This window comes from Neoarius graeffei, chromosome 16 (assembly GCF_027579695.1).
Source record: "Neoarius graeffei isolate fNeoGra1 chromosome 16, fNeoGra1.pri, whole genome shotgun sequence".
Taxonomy (NCBI): domain Eukaryota; kingdom Metazoa; phylum Chordata; class Actinopteri; order Siluriformes; family Ariidae; genus Neoarius; species Neoarius graeffei.
Window position 1 is genome coordinate 46,659,027 of NC_083584.1, and position 13,377 is coordinate 46,672,403.

The window sequence follows — 13,377 nt, forward strand, 5'->3', positions numbered from 1 at the left end:
ATGGTGGATTCATGAACTCATTAACATTAGCCAATGTGAGAGAGGCCTTCGGTTGCTTAGAAGTTACCCTGGGGTCCTTTGTGCCCTCGCCAACTATTACACGCCTTGCTCTTGGAGTGATCTTTGTTGGTCGACCACTCCTGGGGAGGGTAACAACGGTCTTGAATTTCCTCCATTTGTACACAATCTGTCTGACTGTGGATTGGTGGAGTCCAAACTCTTTAGAGATGGTTTTGTAACCTTTTCCAGCCTGATGAGCATCAACAACGCTTTTTCTGAGATCCTCAGAAATCTCCTTTGTTCGTGCCATGATACACTTCTGCAAACGTGTTGTAAAGATCAGACTTTGATAGATCCCTGTTCTTTAAATAAAACAGGGTGCCCACTCACACCTGATTGTCATCCCATTGATTGAAAACGCCTGACTCTAATTTCACCTTCAAATTAACTGCTAATCCCAGAGGTTCGTGTACTTTTGCCACTCACAGATATGTAATATTGGATCATTTTCCTCAATAAATAAATGACCAAGTATAATATTTTTATTTCATTTGTTTAACTGGGTTCTCTTTATCTACTTTTAGGACTTGTGTGAAAATCTGATGTTGTTTTAGGTCATATTTATGCAGAAATATAGAAAATCCTAAAGGGTTCACAAACTTTCAAGCCCCACTGTAACTACCCAGATTATAGCTTAATACACTTTGCATGAATAAACAGATACCCTTCAGTTACTGTAAACCTAATATTGTTGTTGGGAATTTGATTAGCCGCGAAACGGAAGTTTTTGACATGTGATTATCCCATGAACCAGAAATGTAAAACCAAATTATCCGTGGACTTGTATGCCTTTGTAACATGTCATACAGAGATCACTTAAACTTGAAATGAAATGTACTGACGCAGCATCTGTCACTGCAGTGGTGTGATAACGGTGTTCAATCTCTTTTCTCCTTTCTTAACTCTTTCTTAACAAAGTTTGCATTTCAGTGTCAACTGACTCTTTTTTTGGGGACTGACTAAATTTACTATTCGTTTTTGGTGGCCACACAATTTTTCTCTTTGATGTTAAGATCACACTGAATATTTCATTTTTTGATGACATTAAAAATGAATACAGTCCTAATTTCAGATTGAATCCAGCAGCTCTTTCATTTGATGTGCACATTTTGATTTGAAGTATTTACACTATATTTTTTCTTTTGGTTTATTTGATAGGGACAGATACAATATACATAGACAAAACAGTACACATATAAGAGAACAGCCTATCCCATGCTTGTATTGTAGTGTTTATAGCAAACGCTAATTTTCAACACTTGTCCCTAGGAGGGCTTTTAAAATGAGGGGGAAAAAAATTCTGGTAACAACAATCCATTATAAAATGTAAAAAAAGACTATCTATGACTACATGATTGTTGTTGAATTAACCAAGACTTTGTAATTTTTTTTTTAAATTAGTGAAGCTTGAAAGCGATTTCAAATAATCAGGTAGAGAATTCCAAAGTTTTGGACCTTTGACTGAAAAGGCTGACTGAGCAAAGGATGTTTTGCAGAATGGAATTCTACAGTTGCCACTTGACACTGCTCTAGTGGATCTGCTCTGTGATCTTATTATGAGTCTAGCAAGGGGCAAAGGAGCAAGATTGTTTAGACATTTAAAAACTAATTTTACAGAATGAAAAACAATAAAATTAGCAAAACTAAGGATCTTATGCTTGTTTAAAATTTTGCAATGATGGTACCTTATCTGTTTTTTGTCCAAAACTTTTAAGCCTTGATTATAAAGACTCTCTATTGCTTTAATGGTTGTTTGATTTGCTTGGGACCAAGTAGTAGCACCATATGACATGTGTGAAAGTAACATAGAGTTCACGAAGAGTAGAGCACAATTAAAGGTCAGACAGTTTCTGATCAGCTTAAAACAACCTAAATTAGCTTTAACGGTTTTACAGATTTTTTTAATGTGAGTTTTAAAATTTAGCTGACTGTCTAGAATTATTTCCAGGTATTTAACCTCTGGTGCTTGTTCAATAAATTCATCTTTAATATATACATTCAAAGATTTGGTTATAGCTTTTTTCTTAATTGAAAAGCAAATTGAATTGGTCTTTTTAGTGTTAGACAGGAAGATTCAAGCCATGTTGATACTTTAGTTAAATTTGTATTTAGCTTGTCTGATGCAGAGTCATGGGTGTTACCAGATGCATACACCACTGTATCATCAGTATACATTTGAAGGCCTATATCTGGACATATGTCTGGCAGGTCGTTGATGTACAGGCTAAAGAGTACAGGGCCTAAAACAGTCCCTTGTGGGATTCCTGTATCCATTTTGCAGGATAAAGATCTTATGTTATTAATTGTGACACACTGTTCGCGGCCCTTCAAATAGGACTCAAACCAAGACAATGTCCATTTAGACAAACTGAATTTTGAAAGTTTGGAGATCAAAATGTCATGATTCACTGTATCTGTGGCAGCGGGGGCGTGGTCAAGCGCCGGTTTGTGATAGGAGGGCGGAGCCAGGGAAGGTGAGTGGCAGAATCACTACACCTGACGGTAATTAACCTGTGTTTGTGTGTCTTCCCAGTAACCGCGCCCTATTTAAGGAGGTAGAGGGAGAGTAGGGGGAGCTCTTCCCGGGACAAGAACCCAGCGTGTGTGTGTGTTTATGAGAATAACGCTTTTTGTTATACTGAAAAGTCTGGCAATAAAAGCCTATTTCGTACCTGAAGCTTTGTCCTGCCGTCCTCTGTGCTTCACCCACACCTCAGAGAGCTTACAGTATCAAGTGCTTTTTTCAAATCAAGAAAAACAGCCCCAACTATATTCCCTTTATCAAGTGATTGTTTGATATTTTCAGATAATAAGCAAATAGCTGTTTCTGTAGAGTGTTTGTGTCTAAAACCAAACTGTGAAGGGTGTAACAAATTATTTACTTCCAGGTGATGTAGGAGTTGCTCTAGGACAACCTTCTGTAGAACTTTAGACAGGACTGGAAGAAGGCTGATTGGTCTGTAATTACTGATCTTTTCAGAATTTCCAGATTTAAAAAGTGGTGTAACAAGAGCTTTTTTCCATCTGTCTGGGAATTGCCCAGTTTTAATGGAAACATTAATAAGATGTGTAAGGGGTTGGACTAAGATACTACTGTATTGCTTAAGAAATGCAGTGTCTAAATTGTATATATCCTTGGAGAAAATGGTGTTCAAATCATTAATAGCTTTTTGGACAGTAGATGGACTAACCTCCCTGAACTGGAATAAGTTAGTATGCTCTTCAACAAGGTCTATATTAGTTTTATAATGATTATTTGGAAAGTTCAATGTCAGGTTTTTGACAGACTGAATAAAAAAAGTGTTAAATTCATTAGCAACTTGTCCATAATCAGTGACGACATTGTCCCCAATTTTAAGTTTATATTTATTTTGGGTGACTTTACCCTTTAGATTTATTAAGCTATGAAGTTGCTTCCAAATGATGTTACCATTTCCTTTAGACTCTGATAATACTTGAAGATAGTAGCGGGATTTTGAAGTACGCAGTTCCTTTACAACTCTATTTCGCAGGCCTTTAAAGAGTTTCATATCCGTATCATTTTGAGTCTTCAGGAAAGTTTTCAGAGCAAAATCTCTTTCCTTCATCAGATGACGAATATCTTCATTAAGCCATGGAAGTTGTACTTTTCTTTGATGTTTCTTACATTTTGTAATAAACTTATTAACAATGCAACCAATGCTGGACATTAGCTTACTGCAGCAGTCATTTGCATTGTTTAAGTTCATCCCAGTTAGCATTTTTTAGTTCATTCTCAAATTCAGTCATCTTCCTGTGAGATATCTCAAGTCTCACAGATTTATGATCAATATTTGCAAAATGAACTAACCGTCTCTTAGTGAGTTTTATTGCAATTAATGTCATGTTGTGATCAGATAGGCCAGTGACTAAATTGTATGCCTTTATGACTCTGTCGGGTTTGTTTGAGAATATCAAATCTATCAAGGTTTGTGTATGTCTGGTAATGCATGTAGGGCTTTTAACCATCTGACGAAAATCATGTTTAAGTGTCAAGTCTTTAAGTTTTTTTCTACATTGTTTATCCAGCCAGTTTATGTTAAAATCCCCCAAAACAATGGGGCCAAAGGTTTGTGGACACCTGTCCATCACATTCATATGTCCTTGTTGAACATCCCATTCCAGACTTATTCCCTCTTTCCTGTTATAATAAACTCCACTCTTCTGAGAAGACTTTCTACTGGATTTTAGAGCTTTGCTGTGGAGATTTGTGTTCATTCAGTCACAAGAGTATTAGTAAGATCAGACACTGATGTTGGTTGAGGAGGTCTGGGGTGCAATTGGTGTTCCAGTTCATCCCAAAGGTATTCAGTGGGGTTGAGGTCAGAGCTCTGTACAGGATGCTCGAGTTCTTCGACTCCAACCTTCTCAAACCATGTCTTCACAGAGCTTGCTTTGTGCACAGGAGCATTGTCGTGCTGAAACAGGTTTGGGCCTTGTAGTTCCAAAGAAGGGAAATTGTAATACTACAGCATACAAAGACATTCTATACAATTCTATACTTCCAACTTTGTGGCAACAGTTTGGAGAAGAACCACATATACCAGACCTGGGCATTTTACGGCCCGCGGGCCGCATCCGGCCCTTTGGTTCATTCTGACCGGCCCGCGTAAGGTTAATTAGAAATTACAAAATAAACATATTTTCTAATTTTACCTCATGCATGGACTGAATGTGCATTGCTTTTATTTTGAAGTTGTGTTCAACAAAAACACAGTGTGCGCGACATGAACACGACATGAAATCCCACGAAACCTAATCCCGCAATAACTACTTCCGTAATTTGTCCAGACCAACCACAAACTTGTACGTCATCCTTCAAACGGTCCAGCCAATCACATAGTGTGACGTCACCAGCAGGCGCTGGAGCCCGAGCCGATCTGTAGATCTGATACCTACACCGAATCGACACAGCATCATTATTATAATATGATGTATCTTGCTTGATATGTGGAGTAGAAAGACAATATTGTGATGTCTTTATTGTGTTTTGGGGTGAATGTGACTGAAAAAAAAATGGTACAAACATTCACATTTTGTTAACCATTGTTTTGGGAAGTTTGATTGAATAAATGACATTTTTTATAAGGCAACCTCGTTTTTTCCATACTCTTACCAGTCTTAGCAGCTTGTAAAAACAATGTTATTTACTGCTTTATATAAAGAAATACACCTGCGACCCTGTAGAAGGATAAAGCGGCTAGAGATAATGAGATGAGATGAGATAAAGAAATACAATTAATATTATGCAGAATTTAGTTCAGCCTTTTGGTCCGGCCCTCCACTAAATTTTCTGTTTCTCATGTGGCCCCATGGAAAAAATAATTGCCCACCCCTGACATATACTGTAGTGGAGGTGTGATGGTCAGGTGTCCACAAACCTTTAACCATATAGTGTATCTTCTAAGAGTATTCAATGGGAGATGGTGTGTTTTGAGATTAATATTTATCAAGACACTTGTTGGCTTGTATTTAATTAAGTAAATAAAGATAGTGGTGGTGCAGTGGTAATCTGATTTGCCACTGAAGCTTGAAAAATTTTACGTCTAAGTTCACTGAAGCTTGAAAGACCACCAGCGCAAAACCCCCTAACTGTTTATTCTTGGATTGTATCCTGTCTCAGCCTCAGTTGATTGGAGGTGGGGGGGGGGGGGGGGGGGGGAGTGATTTGAGGAGCTCAAAATGTCTGCCAAATGAATAAATGGAATGAGGGGAGCAAACTGTTTGCTGAGACCAGTGAATTCTCCTTCAAATTTAATTATGTAAATGTAAGAGCGGCCTTTTAATTTTATGAATCTTTTTTTTAATAAACCAAACAGACTGAAAGGAAATAAAATTTCGCTTCTGCAATTAGTTGCACTAAAGTACAGTTGACATGCCTCAAATTTTCTGATGGATTGCTGGCAGAGATGCTTATACAGCACTGTGGCAGAACCCAGCGCTCTCACTGTGCTACAAATAAAGTCCCCCCGCCCCAGAAGCTACTAATAGATGGACACCTGCACACTCTCAGTGATGAATGCACATTTATTTGCAGTGGGGCTGCAAACCAGAGATTAGTATACTTTCTACAATCCACCACATCATGCACGTGTTCTGAATGAAGCTGGTTGCAGACTGAGGAGACATTTTTCGTGACAAATAAAATGAAAAGTTATGCACAGGCATGATACCACAGAGATTGCATAGCTTTCTGCAACTTTTTTTCTCCTTCTGTCTATTTTCAGTCTGGACAATAATGCATGTCCCATTAACCCAGTGTTTATCTTTTTTTACCATCTTATTCTTGTCTCAACAAATAGCATTATAAATATTTTTAGGAAAATGCCAGCTTGGGTATGATGATGTGTGTAAAAAAATGGACATTGTGATTTAATCTCATCTCATATCTCATCTCATCTCATCTCATCTCATCTCATCTCATCTCATCTCATTATCTCTAGCCGCTTTATCCTTCTACAGGGTCTCAGGCAAGCTGGAGCCTATCCCAGCTGACTACGGGCGAAAGGCGGGGTACACCCTGGACAAGTCGCCAGGTCATATTGTGATTTAATATTTGTTTAATTATGTTCAGCAGTCTTTTGTACTTTTTCTTCACCTTGTTATTCTCAGGTCAAAATGACCAGGGTGGAATCTTTGTAATCTAAATACCATTAGAAGAAAAAGCAGCAGCAACAACAACAACAAAACATGTTTCAGATTCATTAGAGAAACTGAGCCAAGTGCATAGATAGCAAGTTCATTAAATGTCCATTCAGTAATAATGGAATAGTTGGCAGTCGTGAGCATGAAATGCAACACGCAAAGAAGGTTCAACCAAGTTCACGGACCAGGACAAGTCTTTCGAGTGCATTCATTCACACCTTTTTTTAAATTATTTTTTAAAATTTGTACATATTCCCAAAAGGCAGCATGGTGGTGTAGCATTGTTGCCTCACAGCTGAATGAGTTTCTGTGTGAATGAGAGTTGCATGTTCTCCTCATACTTGAGTGGGTTTCCTCCTGGTTCTTCGGTTTCCTCCAACAGTCCAAAGACATGCAGATGTGGTCAACTGGCTACTCTAAATTGCCCATGAGTTTGAGTGGTTGTTCATTTCTGTATTAGCCCTGTAATAGATAGGGTAAACCCTGTGTCTTGCTGAATGTCAGCTTGCATTGGATCAAGCTTACTTATGACCCTGATGTATAAGTGTTATAGATAATGCATGGATATATTTATTCACTCAGAGAAGTTAATCCACGTAGCCCCTGAGCACAGAAATTTAACAATCTTGACCCATTATCTGTAACCGCTTATCCTGTGCAGGGTCACGGGCAAGCTGGAGCCTATTCCAGGTGACTATGGGTGAAAGGCGGGGTACACCCTGGACAAGTCATCAGATCACCACAGAGCTGACACATATGCCCCTTTTCTACCAAAGCAGTTCCAGGGCTGGTTCGGGGCCAGTGCTTAGTTTGGAACCGGGTTTTCTGTTTCCACTGACAAAGAACTGGCTCTGGGGCCAGAAAAAAACAGTTCCAGGCTAGCACCAACTCTTTGCTGGGCCAGAGGAAAGAACCGCTTACGCCAGCGGGGGGGAGAGTTGTTAAGACCGACAACAATAACAAGACCGCGAAAGGTTGCCATTTTTAAGCAACAAGAAGCAGCAGCTGTACAAACGCGAAGTCATCCATTGTTGTTGTTGTTGTTGCTGCTGCTGCTTCTCCGTGTTGTTGTTGCTTCGATGTTCGCGCCAAGGTTTATGCAAATGCAGCGACGTAACTGACGTATACAGCGACGTAATGACGTGGCTCCCCTTAGCACCCCGAGCTATGGAAAAGCAAACTGGTTCTCAGCTGGCTCGCAAGTTGAACGAGTTGTGAACCAGCACAAGCACTGGCCCCGAACCAGCCCTGGAACTGATTTGGTGGAAAAGGGGTAATAGAGACAAACAACCATTCACACTCACATTCACACCTACAGTCAATTTAGAGCCACCAATTAGCCTAACCTGGGCGGCACGGTGGTGTAGTGGTTAGCGCTGTCGCCTCACAGCAAGAAGGTCCTGGGTTCGAGCCCCAGGGCCGGCGAGGGCCTTTCTGTGTGGAGTTTGCATGTTCTCCCCGTGTCCGCGTGGGTTTCCTCCGGGTGCTCCGGTTTCCCCCACAGTCCAAAGACATGCAGGTTAGGTTAACTGGTGACTCTAAATTGACCATAGGTGTGAATGTGAGTATGAATGGTTGTCTGTGTCTATGTGTCAGCCCTGTGATGACCTGGCGACTTGTCCAGGGTGTACCCCGCCTTTCGCCCGTAGTCAGCTGGGATAGGCTCCAGCTTGCCTGCGACCCTGTAGAAGGATAAAGCGGCTAGAGATAATGAGATGAGATGAGATGAGAATTAGCCTAACCTACATGTCTTTGGACTGTGTGGGAAACCAGAGGTTAACCCATGCAAACATGGGGAGAACATGCAAACTCCACATAGAAAGGCTCCCATCAGCCGGGCTTGAACCCAGAACCTTCTTGCTGTGAGGAGACAGTGCTAATCACTACACTACCGTGCTGCCCTTGACCAATCATTGTATTTAAAATTAAGAACTGAAGCACTAACCTGTCCAGAGTCCTTTCAAGATGGAAGCTTCAATCATGTCGTGAAAGATGGACATTTCTGGAACAATTACAGTGGTGCTTGAAAGCTTGTGAACCCTTTAGAATTTTCTATATTTCTGCATAGATATGACCTAAAACATCATCAGATTTTCACACAAGTCCTCAAAGTAGATAAAGAGAACCCAGTTAAACAAATGAGACAAAAATATTATACTTGGTCATTTATTTATTGAGGAAAATGATCCAATATTACATAACTGTGAGTGGCAAAAGTACAGTTAGGTCCATATATATTTGGACACTGACACAAATTGTGTTTTTTTTTTACCTGTTTACTGAAATATATTCAAGTTGTAGTTATATAATGGACATGGACATAAAGTCCAGACTTTCAGCTTTCATTTGAGGGTATCCACATTAAAATTGGATGAAGGGTTTAGGAGTTTCAGCTCCTTAACATGTGCCACCCTGTTTTTAAAGGGACCAAAAGTAATTGGACAATTGACTCAAAGGCTATTTCATGGGCAGGTGTGGGCAATTCCTTCATTATGTCATTCTCAATTAAGCAGATAAAAGGCCTGGAGTTGATTTGAGGTGTGGTGCTTGCATTTGAAAGATTTTGCTGTGAAGAAAACATGCAGTCAAAGGAGCTCTCCATGCAGGTGAAACAAGCCATCCTTAAGCTGCGAAAAAAGAAAAAAACCCATCCGAGAAATTGCTACAATATTAGGAGTGGCAAAATCTACAGTTTGGTACATCCTGAGAAAGAAAGAAAGCACTGGTGAACTCATCAATGCAAAAAGACCTGGACACTCACAGAAGACAACAGTAGTGGATGATCGCCGAATAATTTCCATGGTGAAGAGAAACCCCTTCACAACAGCCAACCAAGTGAACAACACTCTCCAGGAGGTAGGCGTATCAATATCCAAATCTACCATAAAGAGAAGACTGCATGAAAGTAAATACAGACGGTTCACGGCATGGTGCAAGCCACTCATAAGCCTCAAGAATAAAAAGGCTAGATTGGACTTTGCTAAAAAACATCTAAAAAAGCCAGCACAGTTCTGGAAGAACATTCTTTGGACAGATGAAACCAAGATCAACCTCTACCAGAATGATGGAAAGAAAAAAGTATGGCGAAGGTGTGGTACAGCTCATGATCCAAAGCATACCACATCATCTGTAAAACACGGCGGAGGCAGTGTGATGGCTTGGGCATGCATGGCTGCCAGTGGCACTGAGTCACTAGTGTTTATTGATGTGACACAGGACAGAAGCAGCCAGATGAATTCTGAGGTATTCAGAGACATACTATGTGCTCAAATGCAGCCAAATAATAATTGGTGTTTCATAATACAGATGGACAATGACCCAAAATATAAAGCCAAAGCAACCCAGGAGTTTATTAAAGCAAAGAAGTGGAATATTCTGGAATGGCCAAGTCAGTCACCTGATCTCAACCCAATTGAGCATGCATTTCACTTGTTAAAGACTAAATTTCAGGCAGAAAGGCCCAAAAACAAACAGCAACTGAAAACCGCTGCAGTAAAGGCCTGACAGAGCATTAAAAAGGAGGAAACACAGCGTCTGGTGATGTCCATGAGTTCAAGACTTCAGGCAGTCATTGCCAACAAAGGGTTTTCAACCAAGTATTAGAAATGAACATTTTATTTAGAATTATTTAATTTGTCCAATTACTTTTGAGCCCCTGAAATGAAGGGATTGTGTTTAAAAATGCTTTTAGTTCCTCACATTTTTATGCAATCATTTTGTTCAATCCGCTGAATTAAAGCTGAAAGTCTGAACTTCAACTGCATCTGAATTGTTTTGTTCAAAATTCATTGTGGTAATGTGCAGAACCAAAATTAGAAAAATGTTGTCTCTGTCCAAATATTTATGGACCAAACTGTATGTGAACCTTTGCTTTCAGTATCTGGTGTGACCCCCTTGTGCAGCAATAACTGCAACTAAACGTTTCCGGTAACTGTTGATCAGTCCTGCACACCGGCTTGGAGGAATTTTAGCCCATTCCTCCGTACAGAACAGCTTCAACTCTGGGATGTTGGTGGGTTTCCGCACATGAACTGCTTGCTTCAGGACCTTCCACAACATTTCAATTGGATTAAGGGTCAGGACTTTGACTTGACCATTCCAAAACATTAACTTTATTCTTTTTTAACCAGTCTTTGGTAGAACAACTTGTGTGCTTAGGGTTGTTGTCTTGCAGCATGACCCACCTTAGTTCATGGACAGATGTCCTAACATTTTCCTGTAGAATTCACTGGTATAATTCATAATTCAGAATTCATTGTTCCATCAATGATGGCAAGCTGTCCTGGCCCAGATGCAGCAAAACAGGCCCAAACCATGATACTACCACCACCATGTTTCACAGATTGGATAAGGTTCTTATGCTGGAATACAGTGTTTTTCCTTTCTCCAAACATAGTGCTTCTGATTTAAACCAAAATGTTCTTCTTTGGTCTCATCCTTCCACAAAACATTTTTCCAATAGCCTTCTGGCTTGTCCACGTGATCTTTAGCAAACTGCAGATGAGCAGCAATGTTCTTTTTGGAGAGCAGTGGCTTTCTCCTTGCAACCCTGCCATGCACACCATTGTTGTTCAGTGTTCTCCTGATGGTGGACTCATGAACTCATTAATATTAGCCAATGTGAGAGAGGCCTTCAGTTGCTTAGACGTTACCCTGGGGTCCTTTGTGCCCTCGCCAACTATTACACGCCTTGCTCTTGGAGTGATCTTTGTTGGTCGACCACTCCTGGGGAGGGTAACAATGGTCTTGAATTTCCTCCATTTGTACACAATCTGTGTGACTGTGGATTGGTGGAGTCCAAACTCTTTAGAGATGGTTTTGTAACCTTTTCCAGCCTGATGAGCGTCAACAATGCTTTTTCTGAGGTCCTCAGACATCTCTTTTGTTCATGCCATGATACACTTCCACAAACATGTGTTGTGAAGATCAGAATTTGATAGATCTCTGTTCTTTAAATTAAACAGGGTGCCCACTCACACCTGATTGTCATCCCATTGATTGAAAATGCCTGACTAATTTCACCTTCAAATTAACTGCTAATCCTAGAGGTTCACATACTTTTGCCACTCACAGATATAGAATGTTGGATCATTTTCCTCAATAAATAAATGACCAAGTATAATATTTTTGTCTCATTTGTTTAACTGGGTTCTCTTTATCTACTTTTCAGACTTGTGTGAAAATCTGATGATGTTTTAGGTCATATTTATGCAGAAATATAGAAAATTCTAAAGGGTTCACAAACTTTCAAGCACCACTGTAAGCATTATCTAGAAATAGATACAGAAATCAACAGGTGACTTAGCCAATATTATTAAGACACTGTTCTGGGAGCTGTATCTCTACACAAGCAGGAAGCCTTTTCCAGAAGTTCAGGAGGTGAAAGAGAGTATGAATTTGAATATTCATCTTTCCATAGACATTCATTTTCAGAGTCACAATAAACATTTTCAATCAGAGGCACTTTATCATGAGGAGGCTTCACCATGATGTTCCCACTGACCCTGTACATGTGACAATGTGCTTGTCACAACTGCACATGTCCAAGGTAATCAAGTGTGATATGAGTCTTCCAGCCTCATGAATGAAAAAACAGCTCAAAAAATTGAAATGATACTTATTACTTCAAGGTAAGACCTTGTTTTTTCATGCATTAAAGCTTCACAATGAATATATTGTCCTTACAAAATGGCTGCGCATTTTCTCAATTTCTCAAACAGGAGAAAGTAAAAAGAAATGACTGAGGAAGTACATGATCCATGTTCGATTTTGGACAGAACTGGAAATGGAAGTCATGGTAAGCTCAGCTGATATATTTGGATGGATGGTTAACTGTGCAAAAGTCTTAGGTACATATAAAGAAATGCTGTAGACCAAAAATGGCTTAAAATAATGAAATGTTTAAACATTAAAAAAAAAATACTATAAACAGCAATAAGCCATAATAAGAGCCATTCCACCGAATCGGTGCCATTTCCGTCCCTAGAAAATTATATGTATAAATGCACATAAAAATGTACTTTAAAATACATTTCCTTATTATGCAGAATGTCCTGCACATTGATCTGATTTCAAATTTAAGATGTATAATTGTAAGGATTAATAAAAACTACCTAAAACACTGAAAAATAGCATGTGTTACCTGTCCCCGCACTCTAACTCTATCAAGCATCCAGCCAGAGCAGGTCATGATATTTTTTACCATATTAACATGCCATTGTTGTGTGTTATGCCTGATGTAAAGACTCTCGTCTCTGCGAGTCTACCACACAGATTTAATACTTGTCATTTTTAGGGCATACCTAACAACCTGTGTTTTCTTTCTCTCTCTCTTCCCCCCCCCAATCTGTCCCTCTGAGTTACATGTTGATCCTGGGATTGAGATGCTGGCCTCTTCTGCCCCTCGGACCTGCTTGATCCATCCTGGTGCCCTGTGTCTGGTCAGAGTTTTATCACACCGCTCCTGTGAAGGACGGCCCTATGAGGACAGTTGAGGGTTATACCTGTTAAAACTGTTAATATTATAGTCAGGTTGTCTGTTGTTGCCCAAATGAGGATGGGTTCCCTTTTGAGTCTGGTTCCTCTCGAGGTTTCTTCCTCATGTCGTCTGAGGGAGTTTTTCCTTGCCACTGTCGCCACAGGCTTGCTCATTGG

At 39.8% G+C, this 13,377-nt stretch overlaps 1 protein-coding gene across 1 annotated transcript in view; it reads left to right on the forward strand.

The window, feature by feature from the left end:
- mrm2 (mitochondrial rRNA methyltransferase 2) overlaps positions 1-12,477 on the forward strand; it is a 45,604-nt gene extending 33,127 nt beyond the window's left edge. Inside the window, exon 3 of the transcript XR_009656804.1 lies at positions 12,444-12,477. The gene's annotated coding sequence lies outside the window, so the exon portion shown is untranslated. The remainder of the gene's footprint in view (positions 1-12,443) is intronic.
- Positions 12,478-13,377: the final 900 nt, after the last annotated feature.